Here is a 15,729-nt window from a genome sequence, read left to right on the forward strand (position 1 = left end):
CCTCCTCCCCACACCTTGGAAAAATAAAAGCTCTCGAAGGCCCTGGGTCTGGATGGTTTGAAGCCGGCAGAGAGGCGTGGGGGGCTGCGGCTGGATGCCCGGTGTCTCGGAGCCAGCCTGTAGGGGGTATTTAACATTTAATTCCCAGCCGGTCCGCCCCTGTTCCCGGACTGACAGTGGGTAATTGGGAAAGAGGACGTTGCTCTTTTGATGGCCCGCGCCGGCCAGTCTCGCCGACGCCACACTGGGTTTGACGTCACGGGCCCAGCCCCAGAGCCGGGAGCGCAGAGAAGGGGGGTGGGTAGGGAAAAGGAGGGGAGGGGGATACAGGGGAGGGAGGGCCGAGGTCCGTCCCGGGATCCGTGGGGAAGCAGGGAGGGAGGGAGCCAGGCCGGCGAGAGGCTGAAGCGTGTGGCCTGAGGCGGAGAGCCGGGCTGCGGGGGTCTGAGCCAGGCCAGGCGCCGGCCTGACCCGCCTCGCCGGCAAATGCAGGCCGGGCTTCCTCCTCCCCGGGCGGGCGGGGGGAGGGGAGGGGGCTCGATGCCGGGAGAAGGGTGGAAAAGGTGGTCCAGACTCCCCCTCGGCCGTCGCCCGCAAAGCTGGGATCCTGGCCTCCTGCAGAGACGCCTCAGCGCCCTCCTGCAGCCCTGACGGCCCCCTCCCCAGGAAGCCCGGCCCGGGTCCGGTCTAGCGAGTGCCCCCGGCCTCCCCAGGAGCAGCCGGCGCAGCGCCGGTGGAGGAAGCGAGGAGACCCAGGAGGATCTCGCCGCCGCCGCCGCCGCTGCGGGGCCCTGGGCTCCTGCAGGGCGCGAGGCCTCCCTCACGAGGGTAAGGGGCTGTCGAACGGCCTGGATGCCCGGGACCCTGGGGGCAAGCGTCCCGGAGCCGAGCGAGCCACAGCGCAGCCCCCGGCCGAGGCTCAGGATCCCGGGCCCAGGGCCGTGCGGGGGCGGCGGGAGCCAGTGCGGCCTATCCGAAACGCCAGGCCTCGAGGCGGCTGCTGCAGGCGTCAAGTTGAGTGGGGTGTGTGTGCCCTCTTGGGGAAAGGGTAAGAAATGGAACCTAACTTTCTCTCCCCGGTCGGGGTAAGCTGGGACCCACACACACCCCCCTAGACACATGCCCAAGTGCAGGTCCCTCCCACCCGCCCTCCCGAGGCTGCCCAGGCCCCGTTCCCCATGGAAGGGGGACACCCAGTCCCGCCAAGGAACCGGAGCCCGCGGCGCAGAGGGGAGGAGCGTGCCCCCAGGCTCACCCCTGGGGTCGCAGGACCCAGAGAGCGGAGATCCACGCGGCCAGCGTGCCCCACCCGAGCCTGGCGACCGGCGCATCCAGGCGAGCTCCGCGGGGCCGAGGTGCCGGGAGAAGCGGCCTCGGGCGCCCGCGCGCTGCCCGCGGAGGACAACCGGAGAGCCGAGCCTCGGGGTCGAAGTCATAAAGTTACTAATCCGGCGCGCAGGGGGAGTGAGCGTGCTTCGGGCCGCCTGGGGCGGTCATTTGAGCGTGTTTACTTAAGGACTTTGCAAGCGGAGCGCGCGCGAAATAGTCGGATTTCCAGCGAGGCAGCAAATATTTGCAGGCAGGAGAAAGAAGCGGAGCCGGGCCGCGACGCCGCGTCCCTCCCCCCGAGCCTCGGCGCCGGCCTGGGCGGACCCGGCCGCGCAGTTAAAGACAGAAATGAAGCCGGGAACCTGCGGGGCTGGGGGCGGGGAGGGCGCAGAGCTACAGCGAAGGCCCGAAATTGGAGCGCGGCCCCGAGGCCCTGGCGAGCCGGGGCTTGGGGGGGAGGAGAAGACCTTTCCCACTCCAGCTCGATCAATCTTCCCTGGCTGCGATCGGTCAATAAAAATGGTGTGAACCGGCCGCGGTTGCTGTACGTCTGGGGAGGAAGTGGGGGCCAGAGGTGCCGAGGCCGGCGCCGGCGCCCCACACCGGCCCGGTTCGCTGTGGGGCGGTCTGCAAAGCTCCAGGCTGGCGGCCAGTTCGTCGCCGGGAGCCGAGCGCTGCCCGGCGGGGCCTTTAATTGGGTGTCTCCATTTTAATAGTGGCCATTGTTGGAGCAATTAGCGAGAGACAATAACCGCCAAGAGGCGTTTAATTCGATTCCTTGCGCTGGCTGCGTGCGGCACAGGGGCGCTCCGGAAGGAGAGGACGGCGGGGAGGATCTGGTTAAGGCCGGCTCCCCTCTCTGCTGGTTTTTGGTCTTAAATGTGGACGTTCTAATGGTGCAAGCGGAAAGCGGGACGAGAGCACCCAGGTCCTGACTTGGAAACCAGTCCTGGGCCTCGCTAGCCCGGCTGGGCGCCCCGGGGCCGCCGCGCCTGCTGGCAGCACGCGTCCTGGCTGCGACCACTGCGCGGGTCCCCGATGCCTGTTAGAGGGAGAAAAGCAGAGAGGACAGGGACGTGGAAAGCAGGCCTCCTTCCTCGTCGGCCCTTGGGTCCCCACCTCCCTCACCCAATTTCCTTCCCAATCGGGAAGAGAGAAGAACCCCCTTCTGGCGCGTACACACCTCCCCCTCCTCTGCCTCGGCCCTCGGATTAGGTTACCTTGGGCAGGCGAGGATTTTTACTGGTTACGAGAATAGCACAGGTAAAGCTGTATAAACAGCTCGCAGGCTGCCGGGGCGGGAGGGTTACGCCGGGGACACGGCCCAAGGCGCCACCGCCGGGTGTGCGCGGCCCGGATGAAATGGCGGGGGAGCCCGCTTGGACGCGGCGCCCCGGGACAGCGCAGGTTAAACACAGGTTATGCTGGATCTCTGCAGTTCCCATCCAACCCCCGTTCTCTTTCCCGCATGAACTGAAACGCGGAGAGTGGGGAGAGAAAGAAACAGGCAGTGGGCATGCCGGCTGTTCTTTTTTCAGATGAAACACCGCGAGCAGGGGCCTTGGGGAATGAAGAGAAAGGGGGACCCCAAAACTCACGGTCAGAGGGCACATGCTGGAGGTGGAAACGTCAAAGGGGAAACCCACGGGTACTCAGGCGAAAAGAGTTGTGCACGCGCAGCTCTCCTCCCGGTTCCCACGCCCACCCGCCTCGGCCTAGGGTCTACCTGCCTTGGGAAATGAACCGTCGCTTTGGGGGTGGGAGGTGGTTTGATTTACTTTTTTTTTTTTTTTTTGCTTATTCATCTATCAGTGTTTAAAACTCGGAAGGAAACCCGCCCAGGCCAGGAGGAGCAGGGAGAGAGGTGGAGAGTCAGAGAGGAGATGCCTTCTGAGATTACCCCCTCCTGCTCCACTCCCCACAGCCAGGTTGGGCTCTCCAGCTTGGGGGGGGAGGCTGGCCCTCCCTCTGCCTCTACCCTCTTCTCCTTGGATGAGAAAAACCCCGGTTGTATAGAGATAAAAATTAGGTAGGGGTGTAGCGGAAAGGGCGAGGAAGGAGGGAGAGGACAGGGGATTTCTGCTTTAGAGCCTAAGGGTGCATAGGTCCCGGGTGGCACTGGGGGGAGCCCCGGTGTTGGGTAGGAGAGAAAGAGTGCCCTGAAGGATGATTTGGAAGGAATGGGAGTCACCTCAGAAGAAGGGCGCACCTCCCAGCTGTCCCTTGTCCGGGCCTTGGAGGTCTGGGGAACAACGGGAACCCCAAGAGAGGAAGAAAGGATGGAGGGGCTCCAGCGGGTGCCCTGGCCCTCCCAGGCCAGAGGCCGTTTATACAGCTCCCAGCAGGATCACGGGCCCTGAGGTTGAGCTTCGCTGAGTCTAGACTCAGGCTTTCCTCCTGGGCGAGTCCTTTAGGACTCCAGGCCCCAGCATTTTTCAGGCGGGAAGGGGTGCCCTTGGGCCACCTGCTCCAGTTGGCTCCGCCGCCTCACTGCCCCTGGCCGGCCCCAGCTCCGAGCCTCAAGCCCTGGCGCACGCGACTCTCCGGCCGCTCCAACTTGACATTTACAGGAGGCGGGCTTTCTGCTGGAGCTCTGGTGTTTCTACCTCTCTGGATTAGCCGGGGAAACTGGGGTGTGTTTGTTCCTGGACAGTCGGCGGTCGGCCTCAAGGGAAAGGCAGGTGTTCATAACACTCAGGGAGAGGGAAAACGGGCGCAGATGATTTCCTTCGGATGAGGCGACCGCAGAGGCGAGCTTCTAAAAGCGCGAATTGTAATGTCTTCCTTTGGACGCTCGGGAGACCCGGTAATACAATGTGCAAGCGCGCGGGGCTCCGAGATGTGAAGAAGCCGGCCTCCCGCGTGCGCCCTCCCGGACCGTGTCCACCCGGCCGCCTCTCCCCGCCTGGCGCCTGCCTCGCGCTCCGCTCTCCGCTGTCTGCCACCTCGTGGACCTCCAGCAATTTGTTACATAAAACGAAACAGCAACCACACACATCGCCCGCAGACCCGCAGCGACGGACACCCAGGGAGACCCCCCCACACCCCGCTCCAGTGCCTCGCGCCCCGGGTTTCTTTCTCATCCTCCTCCAGTCCAGTCTGCCCAGCGACCAGAAGCAAAGGGGGGGTTCGCACTCCAGCTCCGGGTTTCCCTGACCGGATCGCCACGGTTGTTAAACCCGCTCCAGTTACCCCCAACCATGAAGAAGCGGGTGATCCGTGCTATTCGGTCCACACGCAAAGACATACCACAAACGAATGCACATTTCTGTGTGCAAAGGCTCAGAGGCGGAGGAGACAACATCCCAGTCCAGCCCAGAAATGATCAGGATAATTGTGGCTAGAGAACACCGGGCTTCGGGATTCTGCCCCCGGGCACTTTATCAGGATCCCTAATTCCCTGCCACCGCGGAAGGTTCCTGGACACGAATCGCCTTAAATTCCAAAAGAGGGGTTCTCAGCCACCCGCCTCCCACATACCTGCCCCTTCCCGAGGCGCGCTCGCTCTCTGTGGCCCTGAGCTGCTGGGCGGCCCGACACAGAGGCTCCGCCAATGAGTGCCCAGGGGCGCCCACTCCCAACCACTCACTGCACCCCCGACTTACCCCCACCTCACACATCAGCTGCAGAAAGGCAGGGTGGAAATGGCAATAAAGGAATATGCGGCTTCCCCTGTCTCTGAGCTTTTTGGCAGGACTGGCTAACCCCAAGCCTGAGCGATTCCCCCCAACCCCCTGTCGGGCTGGCAGAGCCCAGCTTGTGTGGAACGGAGGGTGGGCCTGCCGGGACTGTGTACCAAGCGCCACTCCCCCCGTATCCTCTGAACCCAGCCGGGTTCTCAAGCCAGGAGCCGTGGGCCTGGCCTGCTGCTGGAACCTCCAAGCTGGACCTCCTCCTTGACCTCCACAAGGAGATCAGTAATGGGAGCCCCGGGGACCAGACACCCACCTGGGGCTCGGTCTGACCTGGAGGCCATACCCCTCCCCTCTGCAACGGGCGGCAAACTCTCCTTCTCCCCGGAATCACACAAACGTTTAAAAGGGCTCCTGGCCAGCCTCCTGCCCACTATCAGCCACTTGGGCCCTGGCCACCTGGATGGACTCCACCAGCCTGCCTGGGACCCCCTGCCCCCGAAGCCAGCCACAGGACCAGCAGCCTCCCTCCCCCTCTCTCCTCAACACACACACCTTTTCTGCCACTACCACTAAGGGGTGGAGGACTGCCAATGCTGCTTTATTATTTGCCGCTTTTAAGTTCCACTACCCCCAGTGTCCTAGTGAGTGTGGGCCACGAGGGGAGGAGAAAATAGCCAAGAAACATGGAACCAAACCGAGGAAAGATCCGGGGGCGGGGGGGGGGGGTGTTGGTAGACTCCTTTCCATCCCCAGCCCTAGACAGTACGGCCCAGGCAGTTTCCCTCAGGCTGAGGTCTCCCTAGAGGAAGAAAAGACATATCAAAGCAACTCTCCGGTTCAGATTCATCAACTTCCTTTGCGTTTTAACGATTTCTGTGTTTGTTGGGAACTGCGCCTGACTGACTGGTTGGAGCCCTGTTGGTCCAATGTTCCAGGAGAAAGTCGAATTCTTGCCCCTTCTGTCCAGGCTGCTCCCCCACAACCCTCAGCGCCCTCTCTTACAGGTTGTGGTTTTCTCACTCGGTTCAGGGTGCTCCTGGAAGCAAAGGTGCCTCCCGCCACCAGCTCTCCAGGGATACCAGACGCCCACACATCTGGACTCCAACTTTTATCTCACAGCGCACAGCTGTTTCTTTAATTATATGCAGAGACAATGAGCCTAAGCACACACTTGTAAGCAGAGGGAAATAAACACACAATTGACACCCAGACCGGCAGCCACCTTTGGGAGAAGGCTGAGCTGCTTCTCCCTAGGTTCTTTTTGCCAATCCTCCGCCCTCCCTGAAGTGGGAAACGGGTGTCCAGCCCTTCCCAAGCATTCCTACCGCCTCTCATACTTCTGTTTAGTTTTCGTCCACATGCTTAGCTCTACTAGCTCTTTTCCTCCAAACAAGGGCATACACACATGCACACACCATGCTCGCCCAAGGTCATTGCAGAAAGCCAAAGATTGCCAGTAACCAGAAAAAAAAGCCATCAAGACTGGGGTCTAGTTCACTTTCTTCCAGGGGCAGCTGTCCCTTTGCAGTCTAGACCTCCTCTTAATTCTCTCCCCGTGGAGCAGGGAAAGCGAGCGCAGAGTTAAAGAAAAGGTAACGATATTCACTGACCTGAGTGTTTTTGCTCTCGTGGGCCAGCTGTGTTTTATTTTTTTTTTTTTTTTTTTCTGACTTGCCGGAGATCCCGAAGGCACAAATGACAGGCAGACTTGGCCCCTCTTGCCGTCGCTGCGGTCCTAACCGCCCCAACTGCTTACAGCATCTCACGCGAGCTTCCAGCGAGCAGTAAAACCTGGGTAATGTGCATCCTTCCTAGGAACCCCCTCCCTCCGCCTTCTGCTCACTGTAGAGAGCGGAGCTCTTCCGGGTTGCGAAGGGGGAAAGGGAGGGAGGAGAGAAGACTAAGCGAGGAATGGATTTCACCCCCTCTTGCAGACACGCAATCTGCACATCAGGGGTGTGTGAACCGGGCAGACTTGGGGGGTGGGGTGGGGAAGATGGCCTGAAATGAGACCAGCCCCTGGCGCCTACACAGCCCACTGTCTCTGGCAGGGGTGGAAGCAACACTGCGAATGTCACCACTGGTGTCAACCGGGTCGTTACCTACCGTAGATATAAGAGCTTTGGCAGAGTCTCTTCCTCCCATTTTTTGGAGCGAGTGGTGACCCAGTGGGAGCGTCTAGAGGTACAACCCGAAGCCACCATCAGCAGGGCCTCTGCCCCTCAGGGCTCTCCCTCTCCCTTCTGCTTCTTCCTCCTGTTTTATGCTGATGCCTCAAAAATGCCTGTCCCCTGCCTCCATCTGTCTTGGGTCCAGCAGTCCAGGACAAGTTAGGGAAAGCACAGTGGCTGGTGACTAGGTTCTGGGCTTGCTGGTACTCCTTAGTCCTGCTCATCATAGGCATAAAAACATCTGGAGGTGGGGATATCCGTGCACACACTAAGTAGAGGTTTGGGAGGGAGACTCTCTAAGGGTCCCAACTCATTTTGAGAAGAAAAGAGAGAAATTTACCATCTAGGGAGGTAAGATAAGGGAGCGAGAATCAGAGGCAGCTCTGGGGATAAGATGTCGGAAGGCAAATTATCCTATTAGTCTGCCCACCAGACCCAGCAAACTCCAGCCGGCTCCTGGACCATCTCTACTTCTGCTGGTGGGAGATCAAAATAATCCACGGAGGAGGAAATCTGTCATGAATAAATTTCTGCAAGAGTAAAATGAAACCCCGTCAGCACTGGGGGAGAAAGGTCAGGGTCCGTTCGTTTTGACAGGTAGCGTTTTCCCTTCACAATATTTATACAACACGAATATGGAGACTGACTTTGAAAATAAATACATCTTTGGTTAGAAATAAAACAAAATTTTTCCATCGCTGGGCCAGGAAGTTAAGAACTTTCTTGCTCCGGCCCCAGGTCGGCAGTGAGGAGCAGCCCGGGGGGATCACCGCCGGGGGATTAGGGGTGGTCGCTCCGTCGGGTGGGGCTGGGGGGGAACGGGCAGAATGAGGGGTGCAGAGCTGGGCCGCGGCCGGAGGAGGGACGTGCGGAGGGTCAAGGGGTGCGGCGGGCGAGGGATGCTGGAGCGCGGGTGGGGAAACGCGGTCAGAGCGACGCCCAGTCATGGGTGTGGGGGGGGCGCCCGGTTCGGGGCTCCCCGAGGGCCCGCGGCCTGGCCTCCGCCGCTCCGAGCCCCTGCACCGCCGCCCGCGCCCAGCGCTCCGCACCGTCGGGGTCCGGGTCTCAGCCCGGGGAGGGGGCGGAGGGGCTTCCCACTTGCCAGCCGGGCCCGAGACGAGAAGGGGGTCTCCCTGCCACCGGGGGAGCCCCGAAGCCCACCTGGCGTCAGCAGGTCAGCCCCTCCCCGCCCCTGCCCGCCCCCCAGCGGCCGAGCCGAGTTCCCGGGCGCGGGGACGCCGAGTCGCGGGGCTGCGCGTCGCCGGGACGCAGCAGAGGAGGTCGCTCGCCCGACAGCTTTCACGCAACCTGTTGCCCCGGCCCCGTGGCGCGGGGGTCAGCGGCGGGGACTGTGCCGGGAGGGCCGCCGCCCGCGGCGAGGGGAGGCTGGGAACCCCGGAGCCCCGCAGGCTCCCGCGCCAACTCGCCGCTCCTCGAGCGCGGCCTCGTGGGGGAAGAGGACCGCGGGGCCCGGGGCGCGGCGACGGTCGTGTCCCCGGCCCGGAGGTTAGCGGCACCCCGACAGGTCTCCCGGCGAGCTCCCCGCCTCTCCTCCCCACCCGCTCCGCCGCCCACGGGGGAGCCTCTGCCCCTCGGCGCCCGCATCCCGCCCGGCGCTCCCGGGACCCAAGGTGCCTCCCGGCCCCGGCCCCTCAAGTCCCTCTGCGCCACCCCTGCGCCCACCGGATGGCCGCCTGGCCCCGGGCGCGCCTGCGACCCGCCGCCCGGTTCCGGCCGGTCTGGAGGCCCCGCTGCCCCGTCCCTTTTCTGCTGACGCGGGCACTTGCTCGACTCCAGGCCCGAAGGGACGCTCGGGTCAGGGACTGGGAAATCTGATCGCTCGCCCGCTCCCGCATCACCCCAACACCACCTTTAGCAAAGGGAGGCTTAATTTAAGCAAAATCGGGCTCGGAAGACGCTCGGGCTTCAGAGCACTTAATGAAAACGTAACTGGTTTTCAGTTTAATGGCCAGACAGAGCAAGATTCAGGGAGATCCCCGCTGGGCATTGCTTGCTGTTGTGATGGACTTAGGGGGGGAAACTGCTGCTAATTAGGGATACAAGGGCCAGTTCTTCCAGGAGTGTTGGGGGCGACTTGATGGTGGGGGTTGGGTGCGGGTAAAGAAAAGAGAGAATTTATCCCGAGAAGCAAACAGTGGGCGGAAAGGCGCTGGTCTCTCTGTCAGACGCTGGAGATTTATTCTTGGTTCGTAGACACCGGCCTGGCCCATTGGAAAGAGATTGCTTTAATGAAGCTACAAGTCGCTTTCTGAATTTCAGAAGCTACCACTCCGCTCCCTGATTTGCAGTTCAGGTCTCCGTGGTGTGTGTACACCCGAGTGTGCAGAGCACAGAAACACCCTCCATTAGTCACTCCTGGAGCATCCCGGCCAGAAGGCAAAGACCCAGCTCTCTGCCCCCTTCCCTGCAGCACCTACCACTGCCTTCTTAACCCCTTAACCCTGGGCCAGCGGATCATCCATCCTTCCCAGGGCTAGGATTCAGAGGCTGAAGCTGCTAGAGAAATGTTCTGAGGCTCCTGGGCCTGGGGACAGAGCTGGGTTTGGGATTCTCCCTGGAGGCAATCACGACATCCCAACTGGCACCAGCCTCAACGGCTTTAAATCCTGTGGCGTGTTGGGCCACATTCCTACAGCTGAGGCATTTGATTGGATTTTAAATATAAAAGGAAGCCACTGGGCCTGTGGAGATAGAAGATGGATCTGTAAATGACTAATGATAATAGAAACACTGTGTCCCAGATCTCTGCGATGGCCACGGAGATAGGAAGTTCACCTGTTGGATAAAGAAAAAGGAGACCCTGTAGGGAGAAGTAATCGCTGGCAGAATCTCCAATCTTTCTAAGAATGTGTGGCCACTTAGGGTTGTTCTAAGCAAGACTGTATGTTTATTCTTACAGGTTTTCCACATCCCATTTCTTTCCCCTAAAACACAGGTAATATATATATTTTTTCTGCCCACGAGTCTTCTGCGTGATCCCGCTTTCAATTTTTCTACCTTCCACGATAGTCCCTCAGATTGGTTTAGCTCTTTTCCATGCTCTAACAGAGGAGAACACTCAATACTAACCTGGGTTTTAAAGTTCTGCACCTTCCAGGCACCTGGGTGGCTCAGTTGGTTAAGCGACGGCTTTCCGCTGGGGTCACGATCTTGGGGTTCTGGGATCGAGTCCCCCATCGGGCTCCCTGCTGATCAGGGAGTCTGCTTCTCCCTCTGACCCTCCCCCTTCTCCTTGTCTCTCTCAAATAAATAAAATCTTTTTTTAAAAAAAAAGAGTTCTAATCTTTCAATTCCACCCACTGGGAGTTGTTTTATTACAAATGTGCAGGATGGGGGGATTGGAAGGTTACAAAGGAGTCTAGGGTGAGAAAAACCACTTCTTTCATTTTTCTTTTCTTTTTTTCTAACAGAACATTTTTATTAAACTCAGCTTTTAGGTCTGTGACTTTGCCTATGTTTCCATGACCGCTGGTTGGGGGGCGTGGGGGTGGGCGGTACAGGACTGCATAGCAGGGTGGAGGTCTGGGTGGTGTGGAACCACGGACACTGCAAATGAAAGTTTCACAAAGCAGTGACTGGAAATAAAAAAAAAAAAATCAGACCTATTCCACCCAGGCGCCCTAAATAAATAGCCCCGTTTGCAAATTCCTATCAATTATTACGTGATGGGAAAAAATCCTATCTGAAAATAAAGCACGTGGACGTGGAGAATTTTAATTAAATCTTACTGTGGATATAATAACATGGAAGTGATTTTTCATTCGGCGCTTGCCTGCTCACCAGTGTTTTATGGCGTTTTCTTGCCTCTGACTTTATTTTAAAATATTAGACGAGGTGGAGAATTATAAACGACTCTTTCCTTATCTGTACCGTTCACATATCCAGGATCAGAGGAGCTGATTAAGAAAGAAGTCAGAGGCAACGTTGGATTCATAATGATTTGGAATAATGAATCCTTATCTCTGCTTTCCAGATTATCTGCCTTTCAGCTCCCAATGTTTTGTTACATGGGATAATTTATTGCATCTAATACATCACAATGAATCTGATGGTAGAAAGTGATGGCCAGCGTTGTGAAAAGGGGGCCCTTATTTTTTATCCTGGGGCAATGAAACTGCTTTTTGCAGTTTTTAATTGGGAAAATATAAGGTAGATCTGATAAAAAAAAAAAAAAAGAGCTGGGTATAATCTTGCCTGCTCGTGCCTTACCACGCGGCTCTTTAATTAGTGTGTCAATTTCAGGCTGAAATTAACAAGATCGACCTGAAACCAGCGCTTAGTTTCTCCCCAGCCCCAAGATCCTAATTTTTAACATGATTTATTTTTATGAAAAAGGAGATAATTAATCATAAACACCGACTAAAGCACAGAGCCGAGATAAAATGCCATTTGCATCTTTATATAGAAAGATACCAATAATGTTAATTTTTTGAGATTTCCTGCCTCCTCACCATCTCCTGCCCCCACACAGCTCCTATCCTGACCGCTGCCCACTCCAGCCCCATTCCAAGTAAACAAGAAAAAAAAAAAATCAATTCCAGGTTTCTCTTATGCTTTGCTCTCTTTTTAAAAGTACATATATATGTATTTATATATTCAGCCCCTCTGGCTTTGTCTGTCAACACATACAGAATGTGCATAGGGTTCCCCCCCCCCAAGAGCAGAGTGGTGGGTGGATCTGCCTGTTCTCACAGATCCCCCCCCTGTACCTACCCTCATCATCTTCCCTCCATTTTAGAGTTGGAAAGAAGAGGGCACACATCTCATTTAATGGTTAATTAGTTACGATAATTGGCATTTTTGTTTCTTTTGTATTTTGCCCTAACGCCAAAGGAACAAAAGCCATCTACATGCAACAGGCTTTAGTCTCTGCCTCTTTCAGGATGGATTTCAGAATCCCAGGCTACACCCGGAGCCCCTTTCCAACATCTAACACTAGCAACCTCCCGGCTTCAGGAAGTAGAAGGGGCAGGAGTCACTGGTAATTTGCTCTTTAAGCTTGAGCTTGTTGATTACTTTCTGGTTGCTTGGATTAAACAATCCTTGCAAATATGCAAACCAGTGAGAGGAGATTCATACATATTCGCTCTCCAATTGTTCCTCCTGACGTCAGATCATAATTTCTTGGTAATTGGATGGCTTGTATCCGAATAACGTTCATCTGTGAAATTCTCCACGTTTCTCTAGGTTGCAGTAGATTTTTCTACTGGGAGGCGGGGGGGCGGGGCAGGATTTCACTTATTTATTTTTTAAGATTCTTTTCAGTTCACCCTCGTCCTATTGTCTCCCTTCTTCCCCAAACTTGGGGACCTTTACTTTTGAAGTGTGACGACGTGTTTTGTTTCCCAGGAATGTCATTTCCCAGACAGTTCTAGAGTGGGTTGAAGAATGCTGAACACGGGGGGGGGGGGGGGGGGGGGGGATGTCAAGATGCCGGATGGGGGGGTTGCGCGGTTGGGGCAGAACCAGGGGCGAGGTTCTGTAGAGCCAAATCCACTTCTCCTCTGCTTAGACCTACAAGAGTTCTGGTCAGTAACCCCCTCCCACCAGTCAGCTCTCCTCTCCTGGGATCATGCTAGGTTCCCAGCTACCTGGAGTTCTAGTGCCAATTCTGGATCGGGTCCCACACTCCTAAGCAAAGTAGGAATCCAGACCAGTACAGATTTTTAAAACTTGGATCTTGGTGATAAAGACACGTCAGGTTTTAGGTGGCCGTAGAGAAGGAGAGACACGATTTTCTGGGAATACTCTCTTCTTATCTTTCTGTTCACTTTACTTACTCCAGTGGATTTCAGACGTCTAGTTCCAATTCTGTGTTAAATATCGCTTGACTTCCCTCTCCCGCCTCTCTCTTCCTTTTCTTCTTCTTCGCTCCTGCCCCTTCTCCTTTTTCCTCCTTCCTCTCCTCCCTCTCTTTAGGACACATCACACCAAGAATTTCAAGTATCAATTATAAGTAATATTAATTTCTCAGCCCCAACCAGTGAAGTGCGGGTGATCTGATAGGAGTATAAAAACGGTGCTTCCCTAGATGAAACAGACCAATGGAGCCTACTGGGCCATTTCCCATGCCCAGATGAACATTCAATTTTCCAGCATTATCTCCACACTTAAACTCGCGTGCTCCATTTCTGTGCCAAGATAAATTTGCATAATATTTGCAGCTGTAATTAGCTGATGAGCATCTCCCAGCCTCCCCCTTTTGTCTCTCTCTGCATTTGGTCTTCCACTGATGCCACATTTGATCTTTAATATTACGGGATTCCCGATAGAGGATTGCATATCTTATCTTCTCGGCTCCAAAATCTTTTAAGAAGGAGGGAGAAAGGGAGAGAGGGGGTTTGGGGAAAAGCGTGAGTGAGGAGAATGAAGCTTCACTAATCAGAGTTTGAACAGGTTATCACGGAAGAAGTTAGAGGGAGCGACGGAAGGAATAAGAGAAATGGAGAATTATGGTGCCTGGGGGCGGGGGTGGGGGGGGGAGAGGTGGGACCAGCCTCTTGGAAGGGGGAGAGTCTGGAGTCAGAGGGTTCTTACTGGAAGAATTGGGGAGTGGGGTTACAGGGGGCTGGGCTGGAGGTCTGGAATATGGCTGGGTTTGGGGGAGAGTGACAAGTGGCCAGCCTCAACTCGGTGGCCCTTCCTCCCTTCTTGGGGGGAAAAAAATGGGTCCCTGCCGGTGCTCTAAGGAAGGTGCTCAGTCCGGCAGCTCCCCTGAAGCAGAAACTGGAACTTTTTGAAACCAGGCGACTCTCTTATCTGCTCATCTGTTCGGCTCCCCTTAATAGCACAGGGCTCCTGAATCTCTAATAGGCTACCACCGTTGCATTCGGCCCATTGCTGTTTATAAGAAATAATTCCCCACCCCACCCCAGGAAAGAAGGAAAAGAAAGTGGAGAGAGAGAGAGAGAGAGAGAGAGAAAGGAAAAGCAGGAAGACACAAGGGTCTGGAAAGAGAAGACAGGGCAGTCAGTCCTGGCACACAGAAGTGGAGCCAAACCATCCAAGTGCCCCCACCTTCCTGCCAGTGGTTACTGCTGGGCTGCGTTTCTCCAGTGAGGCTTTCTGACCTGGGGGGCGGCCGGGTGGAAGGGAAGGCGGATTAGAGGAGCCACTGGTTGAATGAGTATTTGTGGGAATCCTGAGGGGTTGAGAGAGAAGGGAAAGGAAAGAGGGAGAAGGAGGAAAAAAAAGAAGACGAGAAAGAGTCGGTTTTCATGCCAATCATTGGAACAAATAGCTGACATTTAGCGTTTACACCCGCACTGGCGGCGCCCTGGCGCTCCGGGGACCCGGAACCGGGCTAAAATGTCCCGAAAGCCTTTGGAGAAAACGAGTTTCCAGCTATCAGGTTCTCCCCATCTCCCCCCGTCCGCAGGGCTTCGGTTTCAGGCTGGACTTGTCCAATGTCTGCGTTACCGCTGCGAGCTCCTAAAGGAGTGTCAAGCAGGCAAATATCAAATAGCGCCGGGGTCAGGGCGGTTTAGTTAGCCGCGCCGGGCGCTCGGGGCTGGAAACTTGTGTGGGACCCGCAGGGGAGGGAGGCCGCCGGGGGAGGCTGGGCGGGCGGCCGCAGGGCTGGGGGGACGCGTGGGTGACCGCCAGCCCCAGGCCAGGTGGGCTGAGCGCACCGCCGCCCGCCTCCTCGTCCTCGCAGGGCCCAGAAAGCTCTCGGTTGGAGAAAAGTTCCTTGCGACGTGTTCTTTCTTTCTTTCTAAGAGGCCAATTTTCTTAAGCGAAGTGGAGAAGTTGGGCTCTGGTCCCGGCCCTGTCCATGAGCGACCTCAGTCATTGTTACTAGCTCAAGGCCTCGGTTTCCCCACCTGCTGATTGAGGGACGTTGGTCAAGATGATGGCCAAGGTCCCTTCCTGCTGGGAAACAAAAGAGCGGGCTGTGGGCCCAGGGCGGTTCATCGCGAGTGGGGAGGCCTCCGTGACGGGCTCTGCTGCCCCGAGGCCCCCCTGGGGACCCTGGTACCGCCCCCAGCCTGGCCCCCAGGCGCTGGCCAGACAGACTTCCAGAAGCGGGAGCCCGCACCCTCGACTCCAGCACTGCGGGGCTCCCGCAGGGCCCAGAGCTCGGTGGCCCGGGAGGCGGTGGCGCTCCTGGGGTCACTGTCCGGCTACCCCTCCTGCGGCCCACCCGCGCTCCTGCGGCGCGGTCCCTCCTCCGGGGCTTGCGGCTCTGAAATGTTTCCGAAGGAGAACATCTTTGTGGGACGGGGAGGGGTGGTGGGGAGCGGCCTGAGGCTGCTCCCCAAACTCCTGACTCCCGCGCGGGAGCGGAGGTCCCCGCAGAAGCAGCCTCTGGGCGGAGAGCGGGGACCGCGCGGGGTCAGAGATCGATGAGCCGAGGCCCGCTGCGCGCCATTTATGGCGTCCTTTTCCTTTATTTTTGACCTGGTTTTGGCGCGGGGGAGGGGTGCGGGGGGGGGGGGGGGGTGGCGGGTGGTGCGCCTGCAGGTGCGCGGGGTCTGCGTGCCTCGCGGTTTCAGCCCCGTCTGCCGCGGGGGCGGGGTGGGGGTTCACGGGTGGGGCGGGGGATGCGGCGGATTCTGCGGCTTATTTCCCCC

Source organism: Mustela putorius, unplaced genomic scaffold (genome assembly GCF_011764305.1).
Source record: "Mustela putorius furo isolate JIRA1106 unplaced genomic scaffold, ASM1176430v1.1 tig00004033_pilon_pilon_pilon, whole genome shotgun sequence".
In the NCBI taxonomy this organism is placed as follows: Eukaryota; Metazoa; Chordata; class Mammalia; order Carnivora; family Mustelidae; genus Mustela; species Mustela putorius.